Source organism: Peromyscus maniculatus, chromosome 12 (assembly GCF_049852395.1).
Source record: "Peromyscus maniculatus bairdii isolate BWxNUB_F1_BW_parent chromosome 12, HU_Pman_BW_mat_3.1, whole genome shotgun sequence".
NCBI classification, from domain to species: Eukaryota; Metazoa; Chordata; class Mammalia; order Rodentia; family Cricetidae; genus Peromyscus; species Peromyscus maniculatus.
This window is the reverse complement of record NC_134863.1, coordinates 14,587,354-14,602,081: the sequence shown is the minus strand read 5'-3', so window position 1 is coordinate 14,602,081 and position 14,728 is coordinate 14,587,354. Positions and strand designations below refer to the sequence as shown.

At 45.4% G+C, this 14,728-nt stretch overlaps 1 pseudogene; it reads left to right on the top strand.

Moving 5' to 3' along the window:
- Positions 1 to 5,918: 5,918 nt before the first annotated feature.
- On the top strand, positions 5,919 to 14,340 carry LOC102928245 (L-lactate dehydrogenase A chain-like; annotated as a pseudogene).
- Positions 14,341 to 14,728: the final 388 nt, after the last annotated feature.

The window sequence follows — 14,728 nt, the reverse complement described above, 5'->3', positions numbered from 1 at the left end:
ACAGTGGGAGATTGTCCCACACTTGTAGAATGCCAAAGATGACCTTGTTCCCCTTGTGAAGACACTGACCCCAGAGTGGTCAAGAAATCACCCTGTGTTTAACAGTTACTGACAAAGCAAAGCCTGGGCTCCACACTCCAGATCTCTTTCTGTCACCTTCTAGAAACCTGCTAAGGTCTTGCTGCAGCACCTATGAACTAGTTACATGATGCTTGGAGATGGAAGAAGACAAAGGCTGAAGCTCAGACTTAGAAGGGGTCATTAGATGGAAAACAAAGCTGCTCCCAGACAGCCACAAGGATACTCCAGAACTCAGAGCTAAGTGGGAAATAATAGTGATAATACAAACACTAAGTGGATAGCCTCGTCTGTAAGCAACCTCCAAGAGACAAGAGGTATCCAGCCAAGAGTCTGTCAACAATGGGATCTCTCTTACCGGAGAAATGTGTTTGTCACTGTGAACATTAAGGGATGTATAAAGCTAGATGGTATACATCAGTCACTGGATAGGACCCCTTAATGCAATCAAGGGACACTGTAAGCAGGTGTATGAGGCTGCTACTGTTCAAAGCTCTTCTAATATACAGAACGACACAGTAAGTAATCCCAAGCGGCATGATACAGCAAGGATAAAAGCTGATTAGAGTCCTTTGTGGTCATTATCACATGTTACACATTATATACAATTGCATCTGCTATGCTTGGACACAATTAGCGGTGAAATATCTTTGCTTACCTCAGGGTCCCCACAGACATTTGAGGATACTATGTATAACCTGATAGACTATGCATACTGATACAGAGTTACATACATGTATCCTGATACAGTTACAAAGGCTGTGACATCACTAGCCTGTCAGAGTCTGAGGGCACCACTGTGACAGATACAGCCCATCTAGCCACAGTGCTATCAGGATTGTCATTGTTTTGATCACTTCCTCATCCCTAGAAGAGTCTGGCAGAGGCAGGAGGTAAAATCATCAGTGCAGAGGATGACTCTGGAGCTGCAGTGGCTGGGACTGCGACTCAGTTCCTGTAGGTAAAACCGATGGTACTGAGAAAATAAAAAGAGATGATCCTTAGCAAGTGCTTCTGAGACATGGCCCTGATTATTATACTAGACAAAGGTACTAGAGAATGAATTGCTATTTGACAAGCATGTGTGTACACATATGCATATTTTAGTGCATATTATTGGGGTCACAGGAAGAAAAGATTGTTGCAGGCTGGAGTGCTCAGTGCAGTTTTCCTAACAGGAGCCAAATATCTAAGTTACTGTAGGACACAGGACAAAAGCCAAGATGAATGCGAATGTTCTCAGACTCTCTTTGATAGACACATTTAAAGCTGTTTATTAATGTCAGCAAAATAAATATTAGAAACTGCCTCAGCCACTGAGCCATTAAGCACATTTTTTATAAATCTCTAAAATAAATTACCATGGATTCACTAAAATATTTTCTAACAATGTCTAATGGTAAGTATGCTCATATTCTAAAGCTGTTACAAAGATATTGTTTGGGTGGGAGCTCCACCTCAACCCCTGGCACCCTGGCATGCCTATACCCAAAGAGTCTGGAATGCTCTGGTGGAAGATCTACCTCAACTCCCCTCCCCCACATCTTTCCCCAAATCCACCCCTTCAAAGCCCACCAAACACAGCTCCTCCCCCAGAGAGGCTCAAGACCACTCCCACAGGGGATATAAGCAGCATCCCAGGAAACAAACACATGATTTTCTGGTCTCTAATTCCGGTCTCCTCTCTGAGGGGCTGGAGAATCATCCAGGAATGCTTTACCCATTAAACCGGGGCTTTTTCTAATTTGGTCTTATTTGGATTACTGCGTCAGCAGAGAGGCTTATCAGAGTGCAAAAAAACTTATCAGATACAATATAAGCGGTATCATCTCAAGTTTAAAAAATCTAAAAGGGAAAAAAGACATTTAATGCCTCTTTAAAGCTTTCTTAATTTTTTCAAGTTGTCTACAACAGACATATAAATGCAACTCTATAACAATTTCTTTATTGTGGTAATACATGCCTAACATAAAATCTGCCATTTTAACTTATTTTTAAGGCAGGATCTCACTACTTAGTCTTTGCTAGCCTAGAATTCTCTATGTAGACCAGGCTGGCCTCAAAGTCACAGAGACTTACCTGTCTCTGCCTACTGAGTGCTGGGATTAAAGGCATGTGGTAACATCTGAATCTTCTTAGCCATTTTTTCCATGTACAATTTAATTAATAACATATTTGGTTGATTGATTGATGATGATTTAAAAAGTCAGACCCAGGGCTGGAGAGATGGCTCAGAGGTTAACAGCACAGACTGTGCTTCCAGAGGTCCTGAGTTCAATTCCCAGCAACCACATGGTGGCTCACAACCATCTGTAATGAGATCTGGTGCCCTCTTCTGTATACATGATAAATAAAAATATCTTTAAAAAAAAAAAAAAAAAAAGGCAGACCCAGGGACCTTGTTCATACATGTGTGCATGGAGTTGGTGGGGCATATGCTGTGAATTGACCTCTTAGCCAAGAGTAGACACATTATGGTTTTGGAGTGTGTGACTTACCTGCTGAGGGCTGGCTGGTGCTTCTGCCCCTGTGGACTTCCCTGTAGTCAACGTGTTACAAGGTTGTCATGCCTGGAAAATGATCGAGTCCTTCATGCTCAAATCTCTCCAGTCTCTCTCTGCTCCTGCTCCACAGTAATGCAGTTTCACTCACTTCCTCCAATGCTCATCCGTCAGGAGGGCTCTGCACTACAGAATCTTTCCAGAACTTTCTTTGTGCTCCCTGGCAAGTGTATAAAGTGGATCATAGAGACTGCGCCTTCTTCCTCAGGACTGGCCGGGTGCTGCAAGAGAGTGGTACACAGTAGCGATTTAGGGCAACTATCTCCGGTGTTGGGAGCCTAGCCAGATGGAAGAGCATCCTGACCACAGGCCCGTGTGTCTGATGTGGACGAAGATCCTATGAAGAGCCGTCAGTCTTGAAGTTTAGTGGCGCCCCTCTCCACCCCACCCTGCTTCCTGGTCTACCGAAATATGAAAGAGTGGCGGGCTGCCCCCTGCTCTGCCAAGGACACTGTCGTGATAGTCCGTGCTCTCGGACACCAGGAACCTAAAGGAGGCCTTCCATGCAGCTGTTTTCTCAGCTATTTGGACACAGTAATGGGAAAGTAACTGATACAGGCGCTGACACCGTAGATCATAGCAACAGTCTTAGAGCTGCCAAACTCCCCGCTGAAAGACCTCACCGGCACTACTCACTCCTTGCAAAAAACCGTTCTCAGAGAACTGTTTGCCTTGTTTTATAAACTGTAAAGCCAAGGCTCAGGAAGAATAAAACACTCTCCCAGGATAACTTGGTAACGTTTTTTGTTTTTGTTTTACATTTTTCAAGACAGGGTTTCTCTGTGTAACAGCCCTAGCTGTCCTGGAACTAGCTCTCTAGCCCAGGCTGGCCTCGAACTCACAGAGATTGCCTGCCTCTGCCTCCCAAATGCTGGGATTAAAGGCGAGCACCACCATCACCTGGCAGTGAAGTTCTTTTTTTTTTTTTTTTTTAAGGGTTTTTGGATTACAGAATCTCCCTCTCCCAACATTTAGCACAATCAATAACAAGAATAAAAACAATGGGACTTTTTTTTAATTACCAGCAATTTCCACTTTTAGTATAGATAAATAAACTCCAATAGCTGTAAGATCTAGCCGAATTAATTAATAAAAATACCAATCTGAAGACAATACAGAAGAAATAGAAGAGAGTCGAGGGGAAGGTGGATGTTAAGAAAATGGAATAACTATGATTATAGGGTACTTGTTGTTTCAGTGCACAATGAGGTTTGCTCCATGTGGGAACTACAGAGAATATGCTAGAAAGAAAGGGTGGAAAGTACTAGAGAGAAGGGAGACCCAGATCCTGTGCACAAACTCAGACCAAAGTCTGGTCAAAATCTAGATTACAGAGCAAATGCCTCGCAGCCTGCCCAGACACAGGAAGATGAGCAGAGCCGAGGGGCTCCCCAAAAGACAGGCTTTGTAGTTAAGTCCAAGATGATTCCTCACTAAAACAAATCATCAAGACCTAACTTGGGAAGTACTGAGACATAGAATAGCCATCACACCGAATTTACAATCACCAAGACGCGATCCAAAAGCACCCACCCTACAAAGAATAAGGAAATATGGGCTGGAGTTAAGAGAAAACACAATTTTTCGAGACCAAGTCAGATATTACCTCATTCTGACTCCCCTATTCCATGTTGGGGAGAGTCTCACCAAGGAAGCTTAAAATGGAACAGAGAAAAATCAACCGAAAAGACACTACCAAAATCCTCCTTTGCATCTAAGAGATAAGCAATCGAGCCACAAAACCGATAAGCCGAACCTGCTGTTTTCAGGAAGGGATCGTTCGATGTCATCACGATGGAAGTTAGGAAAATGGACAAAGAATTCAAAATAGTGACTAAGTGATAGGCACAGACCTGGTCGCTGCTGTTCTGAAAGTAGAGAAAGTGTTTTGAAATGTAGCACTGGACATTTCTTTAAAGAGTTCTATCTTTCAAACAACATGATGTATGTGTTCCAATACTACGGGTAGGAAACAGGTATCCAGGCATGTGCTTCCTGATTGAAATTACAGGCTTGTTTTGAGATGGAGCCTCACTCTGCTGCATCCCATGCTAGCCTCAGACCCTCAGTCTGCACTCTACCTAGCTCAGCATCCCAATCGCTAGGATTGCAAGTGTTCAGCAACAAGTCTAGGAATCCTAATGTTTAGAGAAACCTTTTTCTTTTCTTTATGTGTACCTGCTTGACCATATGGGCATCACACGTGTGCAGATTTAGAAAGAGGCACTGGATAGCTTGACACTGGAGTTCCAGGCAGTCATGAGTGGGTCAGTGTGAGTACCGGGAACTAGCTGGTCCTGCACAAGAGCAGCAGGTGCTCTTAGCTGCTGAGCCATCTCTCCAGTCCGAAGGTTAATGTTTTACGTACGTATCTTTTTCTTCCCCTAACTTCAGCACAGACCGTAAGGAATACTCATTGAAGTATGCAGTACCACTCCGAATTCCTTACACATATTGAATTACCCAATGTCTTTCCAGCCTCGTTTTACAGTTCAGGAAGTGAGACAGAAAGCCATTAATGAACTCACCCAAAGACCCCAAACTGGCAAACCATGGATTTGAATTCAAACCCGGACAGTCTGATCGCAGCCCAGGCCCTTCTTGCCCTCTTTCCCCATCTTCACTGAGCATGTGAAGGAGCCACGGTGATGCAATACATGCGGTGGACAGGAACCTGGCAAACTGCAGTGGCTCTGCGCTTGCCCCTTTCCAAGGCACTCAGTTAAATAAACTGTGTACAGCCAAATGAAGTGCCTCTGCGTGTCAGCATGCCAGCTTGGCTCGGGCCGTAAAATAATTAAAGCTTGGATCCTAGGGTGCCCCCAGGGTAAGGAAATACTCATTTTCAAGTTCAGCAATCCCTTGAATTTCACTTTTTCACCTTTAAACAACAGAATCTAGAAAGCAATTTTAAGTTTTAAATTTTAAGTTTTTTTTTTTAAATCCATATATCGTTCTAACTTGCAGGTCCACTTGGAAACACCTATAATCATACTCACAAATAGTCATTTTCTTGCTGAATGGTGAGATGTGCTTCTCAGAGCCCTGGCAATGTGAGGAGCAGCAAGCATGGCCACCCAAGCCTCGCCCGCGCACGCAGGACCCTCAACTGTTTGCCCTCATGATCCCTCACCATCTCCTTATGCTCCCCTCTTCTCCCAGACTTGGGGGTCTGGAGTGGATCGAGCAGGGTAAGGTGGTTGATGGGACCAACAGAGGAGGTTCGGCCACATCTTAATGAGCCCCAGAAAGCTGACATCTCTCTTTAGAAGGGGCAGTATGAGGACCCACTGTCTAGCCGCTGGCCCTGCTAGCCAAGGCAACAGGAAAAGCCCTCTCAGCCTCTTAGGTGAGGAGCAGGAGAGGTGAGGAGCCGCCTGAGCTGTGAGGGATAAGCTTAGAGAGAAAAAGCGAAGCTATATCTCAAGGAGGCTGACCTGGTTCTAAGTTTTATGGGTATCTTCAAAGGGCCTTGTGCAAGAGAATTATATCCAGGATTCAGGTGGGAGGCAAGAGGTGTCAAAAGACCACAAAAATGCCTGAGGAGAGAAATGGTAAGAACCTGTGTCAGAGGCAATAGAAAGAACAGCTTTTGTTCTATAAACATGCAGGGTTGCTTTTGGCAGGCTTTGGGGCTTGGAGCTGGCTTCTCTGCGCACCACCACCATGCTTTGTAAACCACCAAAAAAACCCCTCTTCCTCAAACAAAGGCCAAGTGATGTGCTCAAGACAGCAAGATCCTGTACTGTCAGGATCTACCAAGAATCGTGACATGCTCAAGTTGTCAGATCCTGTGCTGTCGGGATCTACAGTGGGCCTCCTCCCCACCCTCCCGTCCTCCTTGGGCTGCAGGCTGGCTTTTCCAGAAGACAAATCGTGTTCTGTGTTTAATAGGAACCAATACTTCAGAGACCGGGGGGGGGGGGGGGGGGGGGGTAAATGCAGGATCCTGCCCAAGACACAGAAGACTATGATACAGGCCTGACAGAAGTTTGGACACCTGCTCCGGGGGTGACACCTGCCTGGCATGGCTCACATCAGTTTTGCATACTCCCTTCATGAGTCACTAAATGCAGAAGGACCCCGGGAAGGACATGAATACCCAGGAAGCCACTCATCTGGAAGTCTGGGGGCAGGGCAATGAACCTTCCCTTGGAGTCAGTTCCAAAGGATGTTTCTTCAGCATCAATGCACCTACCCACCCCCATCCGCTTTGAGCTCCTGGCCAGGCCAGCTCTTTCAATCTCCCTCACCACCTCTGAGAATCAAATAGGAGACCCAGGGAGGCTTGCCAGCATGGCCTCAGAGAAGGAAGCAGGAAGAAGTTTAGACGTGGGAAATACTACTTATCTGTAATTGTAGCCACAGGCATCCATAATTAAGAAGGCAAATTTACTTCCAAGACAATTGTATAATGCCTTCCTTGCCGAAGGATGTTTTAGGGGAGTTTTCTGCTGTGCCAAAGAGTATCTGATTCCCACTTCTACATGAAGTCACCTAAAATTGACTATGTTCGATCGAGGAGATAGAAAGGCTTGGTGAGACGTGGGCATGCCCTCTTCACCTAGATTGGGGCCTCACAGTCACAAGGGCTCCCTTGTCTTGGAGAAGCTCATATGCAGATTGAGCAACAAATGATAACAGCTATCTAAAGTCCTCTTGGGATCCAGAATCTGCAGTCTGTCCATGCCAGAGGCCCAGGAGGTGCTCTGTTAATGTTTGTCCAACTAAACTGCTGTGCAGATCTGATTCTATCAGGAAATTGATCTGCCATAAGTACTGTCTTAGTTGGGGTGTCTATGGCTGTGATAACATATCATGACCAAAAGCAACTTGAGGAAGAAAGAATTTATTTCATCCTAGACTTCCAGGTAACAGACCATCACTGCAGGAAATCAGGGCCAGAATTCAAGCAGGGCAGGAACGTGGGGTAAGGCCATGGAGGAGTGCTATTTACTGGTTTGCCCCATAGCTTGCTCAGGCCGCTTTCTTATCCACCCAAGGACCACCTGCCCAGGGATGGTACCACCTGCCCAGGGATGGTCTTCCCCCATCAATCACTAATTTTAAAAATGCCCCACAGGCTTGCCTACAGTCCCATCCTATGGAGGCATTTTCCCAATTGAGAGAGAGTCCCTCTTCCCAAATGGCTCTAGGTTGTGTCAAATTGATATAAAACCAGCCGGAAAATGCATTCACGGCTAACCACCCACCCTCACTCACAGAGTCTCTCTAAAAATGAGGAAGCAGATTTAAATGTCTAGGAAGGTGAACAGAAAGACATGTAGCGAGCGAGAGAATGTGGCAGAGGCACTTCCAGAAGGGCAAGTTCTGACCTCAGTTGATTGTCCCAAGTCACAAGTTGTAAAACACTTAGGTGGAGATGACCTGGGATCTTAACTGCTGAGAACCTTGACCACCTTACTTATCGTGTGTAAGCCTTCATTTCTAAAATAAGTACATTCCTGCCTCCTTAATCACAGGATATCACGAGGCTGAAAGACATAACAGGCCAGGTGCCTTAGTTGCCCTCACCTGTGACAAGTGAAAATCAGAATGTTGAAAGGAGAGGCATGAGGTCATGGGCCAGAAAGGAAAGGGACATGGCCATCAGACGGTCAGGTGCTCTGCTTGCCAATCAGCTGATAATTACCACGTGTCTATATGGGCCAGGCATGACCCCAATGGCTTGGGATTCATCTGTGAACAACCTAGACAAAGATTCCTGGGAAAAAGCAAGAAAATACATAGTGTGTTCAAAAGTGTTAAGTGCTGTAGGGGGAAAGTGAGGAGGAGGAAGTGGGGGGCTGGGGGTGGGGCAGAGAGGTATTGAATGGGATCCCGGACACAGAGAGTGCTGGAGAGCTGTGCACAGATTGTCACCATCAATGCAGTGGCTAAGGTAGGTAGGTATCCTTGAAACAAGACAGAGCCAAATACTATAGAGACCGATGGCCCTCGATACCTGGGGAGGGCAGCCTCACACTAGAATGGCTCTCAGGCCTTCCCCGTTCACTTCCTCCAGCACCCCACCTCCAGGGAAGCAGAGGAATGATGTGAGTGAGCCAGGAGCCCGGGAGCACAGACCAGTCACATCCATGGGGGCATTTCTCTAAAAAATTTCCAGCACCGTTCCATGTGGCTGACATGGAGGAATCTGGTTCCGGATGGATTGTGTAATTTTCTCAGACAAGTCTCAGCAGGTTGATACTGGAGTGCTCTCTCTCTTTCTCTTTCTCTCTCTCGCTCTCTCTCGCTCTCTCTCTCTCTCTCTCTCTCTCTCTCACACACACACACACACACACACACACACACACACACACACACACACACACACTTTTCTGGTTGGAGAAACTCAAAAGGAGACAGATTTAGATCTCCCTGGCTAATTTTAATGCCTAAAATATTGAACTGTGGCAAAGATTGAGAGGGCATGTTTACAATGTAGAGAAGAAACAAAATTGTCTGTTTTCTTCTTATTTTTATAGGTGATTATTGTGGGGTATCCACCAGAGAAGACTGCTGGAACATGGGGTCAAGCCAACGGAAAGTCTTTACTAGCCAGCCGGCAGCCGCACTGGGTGTTCAGGATCCCAGTGTAGCCCTGAGCCTTTCTCGGGGTGAACTTTTAAGCATAGTAAGCCATATTCTTTGTTGACATATTCACAAGAACAGTTAGCCAGGTGTAGACTGATAGAAGCCAAAAAAACAAGGTTAGTACATTTAGAGACTTTCCCAGAACTACGGACTTGGATGAAATAGGTCTTTGTTTTCATTTTGGCTGGTGGGGCTATTTCTGTGCTGAATCTTCTGGCCGAAATGGTACTCTCCCATCAAGGAATCAGTTGTGCTAAAGTCTGGGGGCCTACAAATGTCTGAGGCCTAGTTACCCCGATTAAGTTTCACAAATCTGTGTCACATATGGAAGACAACATAAACTTGGAAAGGCAGACATGGCTTCTTTTCTCACCTGTTCGCTGGCTCAACAGCTTCCCTCCCCCGGGACAGGCATGGTCCTAGCTGGTTGTGCCACTTCTCTGAGGCACAGAAAGTAATCCCTTCTGTTGTGAGCTGACTGGATCCCCTTCCTCGGCTCAAACTCCCCCACTGAAGTCCAAGCTCCTCATACTTCAGAATGGGACTAAGGTACACCTGGAAACCACTGCTTTAAAGAAGAGATTCTGGTGAAGAGCTGTCCCTGAGGCAGGCCCTCGGGCATGCGTTATCCTTATGTAGTTACGACAGACACACGGACAGAAGACCTCATGAAGACACCAGGGGAAGCCATCTACAAGCCGAGAAGAGAAAGAGCTCAGAAGACAAAAATCACTGAGGACACCATGTTCTTGAAGTTCTAGAGTCCAGGTGGATGAGAAATATTTCTGTTGGTAAATCACATGGTCTGTGGTAGTTTCTGAGCGCTTCAGCAATCCTAGCAACAAGCTGTTACACATCACACACGTAACTAAGCCCCAGGTGGATGGGAAACAGGTAACTAGCCCTTTTTATTTGCAACTTTTAAGATGATGGAACTACTGTGTACTTCACAGGTTGGGTGATCGCTACTGTTTAAAGCCGCAGCTTAGTCAACATTTCCCCGTCAGTGTACACAGAGCTGTTTCCTTCTTTCAAAAATCCACAGAGTTTTTCGCTGCATGGATGCTTGACAATTTATTTAATTCTTTCTTTATTAGTTGATTTCAAGTCAACTCCAAAAAAAACAGTGAGGTTCGTAAGCTTGGCAATCTGAATATCATTACTGGAACACATATAAAAGTGGAGAGAAAGGTCAGACTACACAAAGTTGTCTGTGTCCTCCACATACACGTCATGGCACAAGCACCTTCACACACACACACACACACATCGTGCATACACACAGCATAATAATAATAATTGTTTTTTTAAAAATCTCTGATGGGACAGGAAAACTGGTACAGCAGTTAAAAGCACTGACTGCTATTCTAGAGGACCCAGGTTCAATTCCCACCACCCACATGGTCGCCATCAACCATCTGTAATTCCAGGCCCAGGGGAGCCAACACCCTCTTCTGACCTCCATGGACACTGTACACACATGGCACACACAAAATACATACAGGCAAAACATCCATAAACATAAAATTTAAAAAATGAATAAAATCTCAAAAAAGTTTTTTTAATTTTATGATAGGTAGCTTTACCTGCATTTCACTGCATGCATGAGTAAGCATGTTAGTCTGATAAACAATGACTGGCTGGCCAAAGTGAATGGGTTTCTTTCTTCCTTTCTTTCTTCTTTTTTTTTTTTTAGTTTTTTGAGACAAGTTTTTTCTGTGTATCATTAGCTGTCCTGGGACTCACTCTGCAGACCAGGCTGGCCTCGAACTCCGAGATCTGCCTGCTTCTGGCTCCAGAGTGCTGAGATTAAAGGTGTGTACCACCACCACCTCACTCAAATTTTGACAGATACTCTCAAGCCGCTTTCTAAAAGTATTACATCATTCTATCTCCCATCAGTGAATGTTCTCTCTCTCCTTAACATTATAAAAGTATTGTGCCACCAGGCAGTGGTGGTACATACCTTTAATCCCAGCACTTGGGAGGCAGGGGCAGGCAGATATCTGAGTTTGAGGCCAGCCTGGTCTATTGAGTAAGTTCCAGGACAGCCAGTGCTACACAGAGAAATCTTGGCTCAAAGGAAGAGTGTGTGTGTGTGTGTGTGTGTGTGTGTGTGTGTGTGTGTGTGTGTGTGTGTATGAGAGAGAGAGAGAGAGAGAGAGAGAGAGAGAGAGAGAGAGAGAGAGAGAGAGAGAGAAATAGTATCTTAAACTCATTACGGATATGTTTGAGTGATGTCTTACATGTTCACATTACTATGTAATTTGTAGGTTAAGGTTGTGAGCATTTTGTTTTTAATCTGTGTAGAAGTCAGGGTGGCAGAACACTAGACTGGCTTTACCTGTTTGACATCTCATGTTCCCATTGCCAGTGGAATTTTCCCATTCCCTAATGCCATAGGGTGCCTTTCCAGCCTGCTCCACAATTGAAATCACCACCACTATAGACATCACTAAGACATTCACAATCTAACTCGGTAGCAAACATATGAATGAAGATTCGCATGTCCGGGTCTATTGGAAACAGCATGGAAGATTTTAAAGTGGAAATGATATTTAAAGGTACTGACTGCAGCCAGCCAGCTAAGAAGCCACTCTTGGCACGTGACAGAACATAATATTGAGCCCAGTGCACACACGTGGGACTTGGAACAGGGCTGTAGGGCATCTAAGGGGAGTCAGGAATAAACACTGTTGGCCAGCCTCAGCTCCTTCACGGGTCGGTGAGTGGGGATACCACAGCCACTTCTGCTACAGTCTAGCACCCACAAGATGGCCAACCGCAAGACCCCTCAGAACTCTCCTCTCTCCAAGAAACCACTTTTACAGAAACCCAAATGACCACAAATAGCTTATTTAACTTGTAAATTGTACTAAACTCTTACATAGAAAATTCTAACAACATAAAGAATACTATAATATTAATAAATATTATATAAAATAGAATATTAATCCCTAAAAGTCACTACTGCTGTATTTTGTAGGAGATCTTTTCAGAGATCCTCCTAAACATATAGTATGAATATTCCGACACACACACACACACACACAACACACACTGTGATGGTTTGAAAGAAAATGGCCCCCAAAGGGAGCAGCACTATTAGGAGGTGTGACCATATTGGAGTAGGTGTAGTCTTGTTGGAGGAAGTGCGTCACTGTGGAGGCAGGCTTTGAGGTCTCATATATACTCAAGCCATGCCCATTGTCAGAGACCACTTCCTTTTGCCTGTGAGTCAAGATGTAGGAATCTCAACTCAGTCTCAAGCACCATGTCTGCCTTTGTGCCAGCTTGTCCCACCATGATGATAATGGACTAAACCTCTGAACTGTAAGCCACCCCAATTAAATGTCTTCCTTTATAAGAGTTGTCACCGTCACGGTGTCTCTTGACAGCAACTGAGACCCTAAGACACACACTAATTACATCAATATATTTATTAACATTAATGGGTATGGACATGGTTTAAATGTGTTCCTCAGTAGTTTCAGATACTCAAAATTTCTTCCAGAATGGGTATTCAGGAATGGAGAAGGAGTTGATGGTATCCCACACCTATAACCTCATCATCAGAGATGCTGAGGCGGGAAGATCATGAGTTTGAGGCCCATCTGAGCTACGTGGGGAGACTCTGTCTCAAAACAAAAGAAGTGAAGCTTTAAGAGGGAGACCCAGTGCTGGGGCCACTGTCACTGAGCCCTGACCATGCCATTTTGCATCCAGCACTGCCCAGGACAAGAGTAGTGTCATTGGGGATGATGCCTTTGGCATGACTTGTACCATCAGTATCCTTTGTTTGTTTGGGGGAAGTTTGATTGTTTGTTTGTTTTTGTTGTTTGTTTCTTAAGACAGGGTCTCACTGTGTAGCCCTGGCTGTCCTGGAACTTGCTCTGTAGACCAAGCTACCCTCGAACTCACAGAGATCCACCTGCCTCTGCCTCCCAAGTGCTGGGATTAAAGATGTGCGCCACCACCGCCTGGTGTACCCTCTGTATCCTAATGAAGGATTTCACAAGATAAGCTTGCTCTTATTGCTGTCACGGAAGACAAACTGAAGGGAGAGGTGATGGATCTCCAGCATGGCAGCCTTTCCCTTAGAACACCAAAAATTGTCTCTGGCAAAGACTATTATGTGACTGCAAACTCCAAGCTGGTCATTATCACAGCGGGGGACCTGCCAGCAAGAGGGAGAGCATTGACTCAATTTGGGTCAGCGAAACGTGAACATCTACCAGTTCATCATTCCCAACATTGAGAAGTACAGTTCAAACTGCAAGCTGCCTATCGTTTCAAACCTGGTGCCTATCTTTATCTATGTGACTTAGAAAACAAGTGGCTTTCCCCCAAACCGAGTTATCAGATTACAATCTGGATTCAGCTTAGTTCTGTTACCTGATGGGAGAAAAGCTGGGCGTTCACCCGCTGGGCTGTCATGGCTGGGGCCTAAGGGAGCATGGAGACTCCAATGTGCCCATGTGGAGTGGCATGAATGTTGCCGGCGTCTCCCTGAAGAATCTGAACCCAAAGCTGGACACTGATGCAGACCAGGAGCAGTGGAGAGAGGTTCACAAGAAGGTGGTTGACAGTACCTATGATGAGATCAACCTGAAAGTTTACACATCCTGGACCACTGGACTCTCTGTGGGAGACTTGGCCCAGAGCATAATGAAGGATCTTAGGTGGTTTCATCCCATATCCACCATGATAAGTGGTCTCTATGGGATCAAGAATGATTCCTCGGTGCTCCTTGTATCCTGGGAAAAAATGGAATCTCACATGTAGTGAAGGTAACTCTGACTCCTGAAGAGGAGTCCCGCTTGACGAAGAGTGCAGATACGCTCTGGGGAATTCAGCAAGAGCTGCAGTTCTGAAGTCCTCAGATGTCCTAGAACTTCACGGTCCAGGCTGTAGCTGGGTTTCTATGGAGAACACACTGTCTCCTCATCTGAGCTGTGGCTAATGCTGTTGTGTTAAGGTGGCCTGGAGAAAACCTCAGTTCCCACAGCTTCATCCTGATGCTAAGTGGTACTTGTGTAGTGATAACCTGGTTAATGTGACTGCCCCACTGTCCCTGAGACACGCTGCCAATTGTGTGCAGGCTTCAATTAACCTGTGGACCCTCACCAAACATGCCTAGGCCAACGAGTTCCCAATTCATCATACCCTGGCGCCAGTGTGTAAATCCATTATGTGTATCTTGTGCAAAACTATTCTAAAGGATGTTATTGTGTGTGTTATGTGTATGTAGTGCACATTGCAATATTATGTAAAAATTAAGTTCTGAGCCGGGCGGTGGTGGCGCACGCCTTTAATCCCAGCACTCGGGAGGCAGAGGCAGGTGGGTCTCTGTGAGTTCGAGGCCAGCTTGGGCTACCAAGTGAGTTCCAGGAAAGGCGCAAAGCTACACAGAGATACCCTGTCTCGAAAAACCAAAAAAAAAAAAAAAAGTAAGTTCTGAATATGAATGATGCAACCAACTCCCCAAGCAT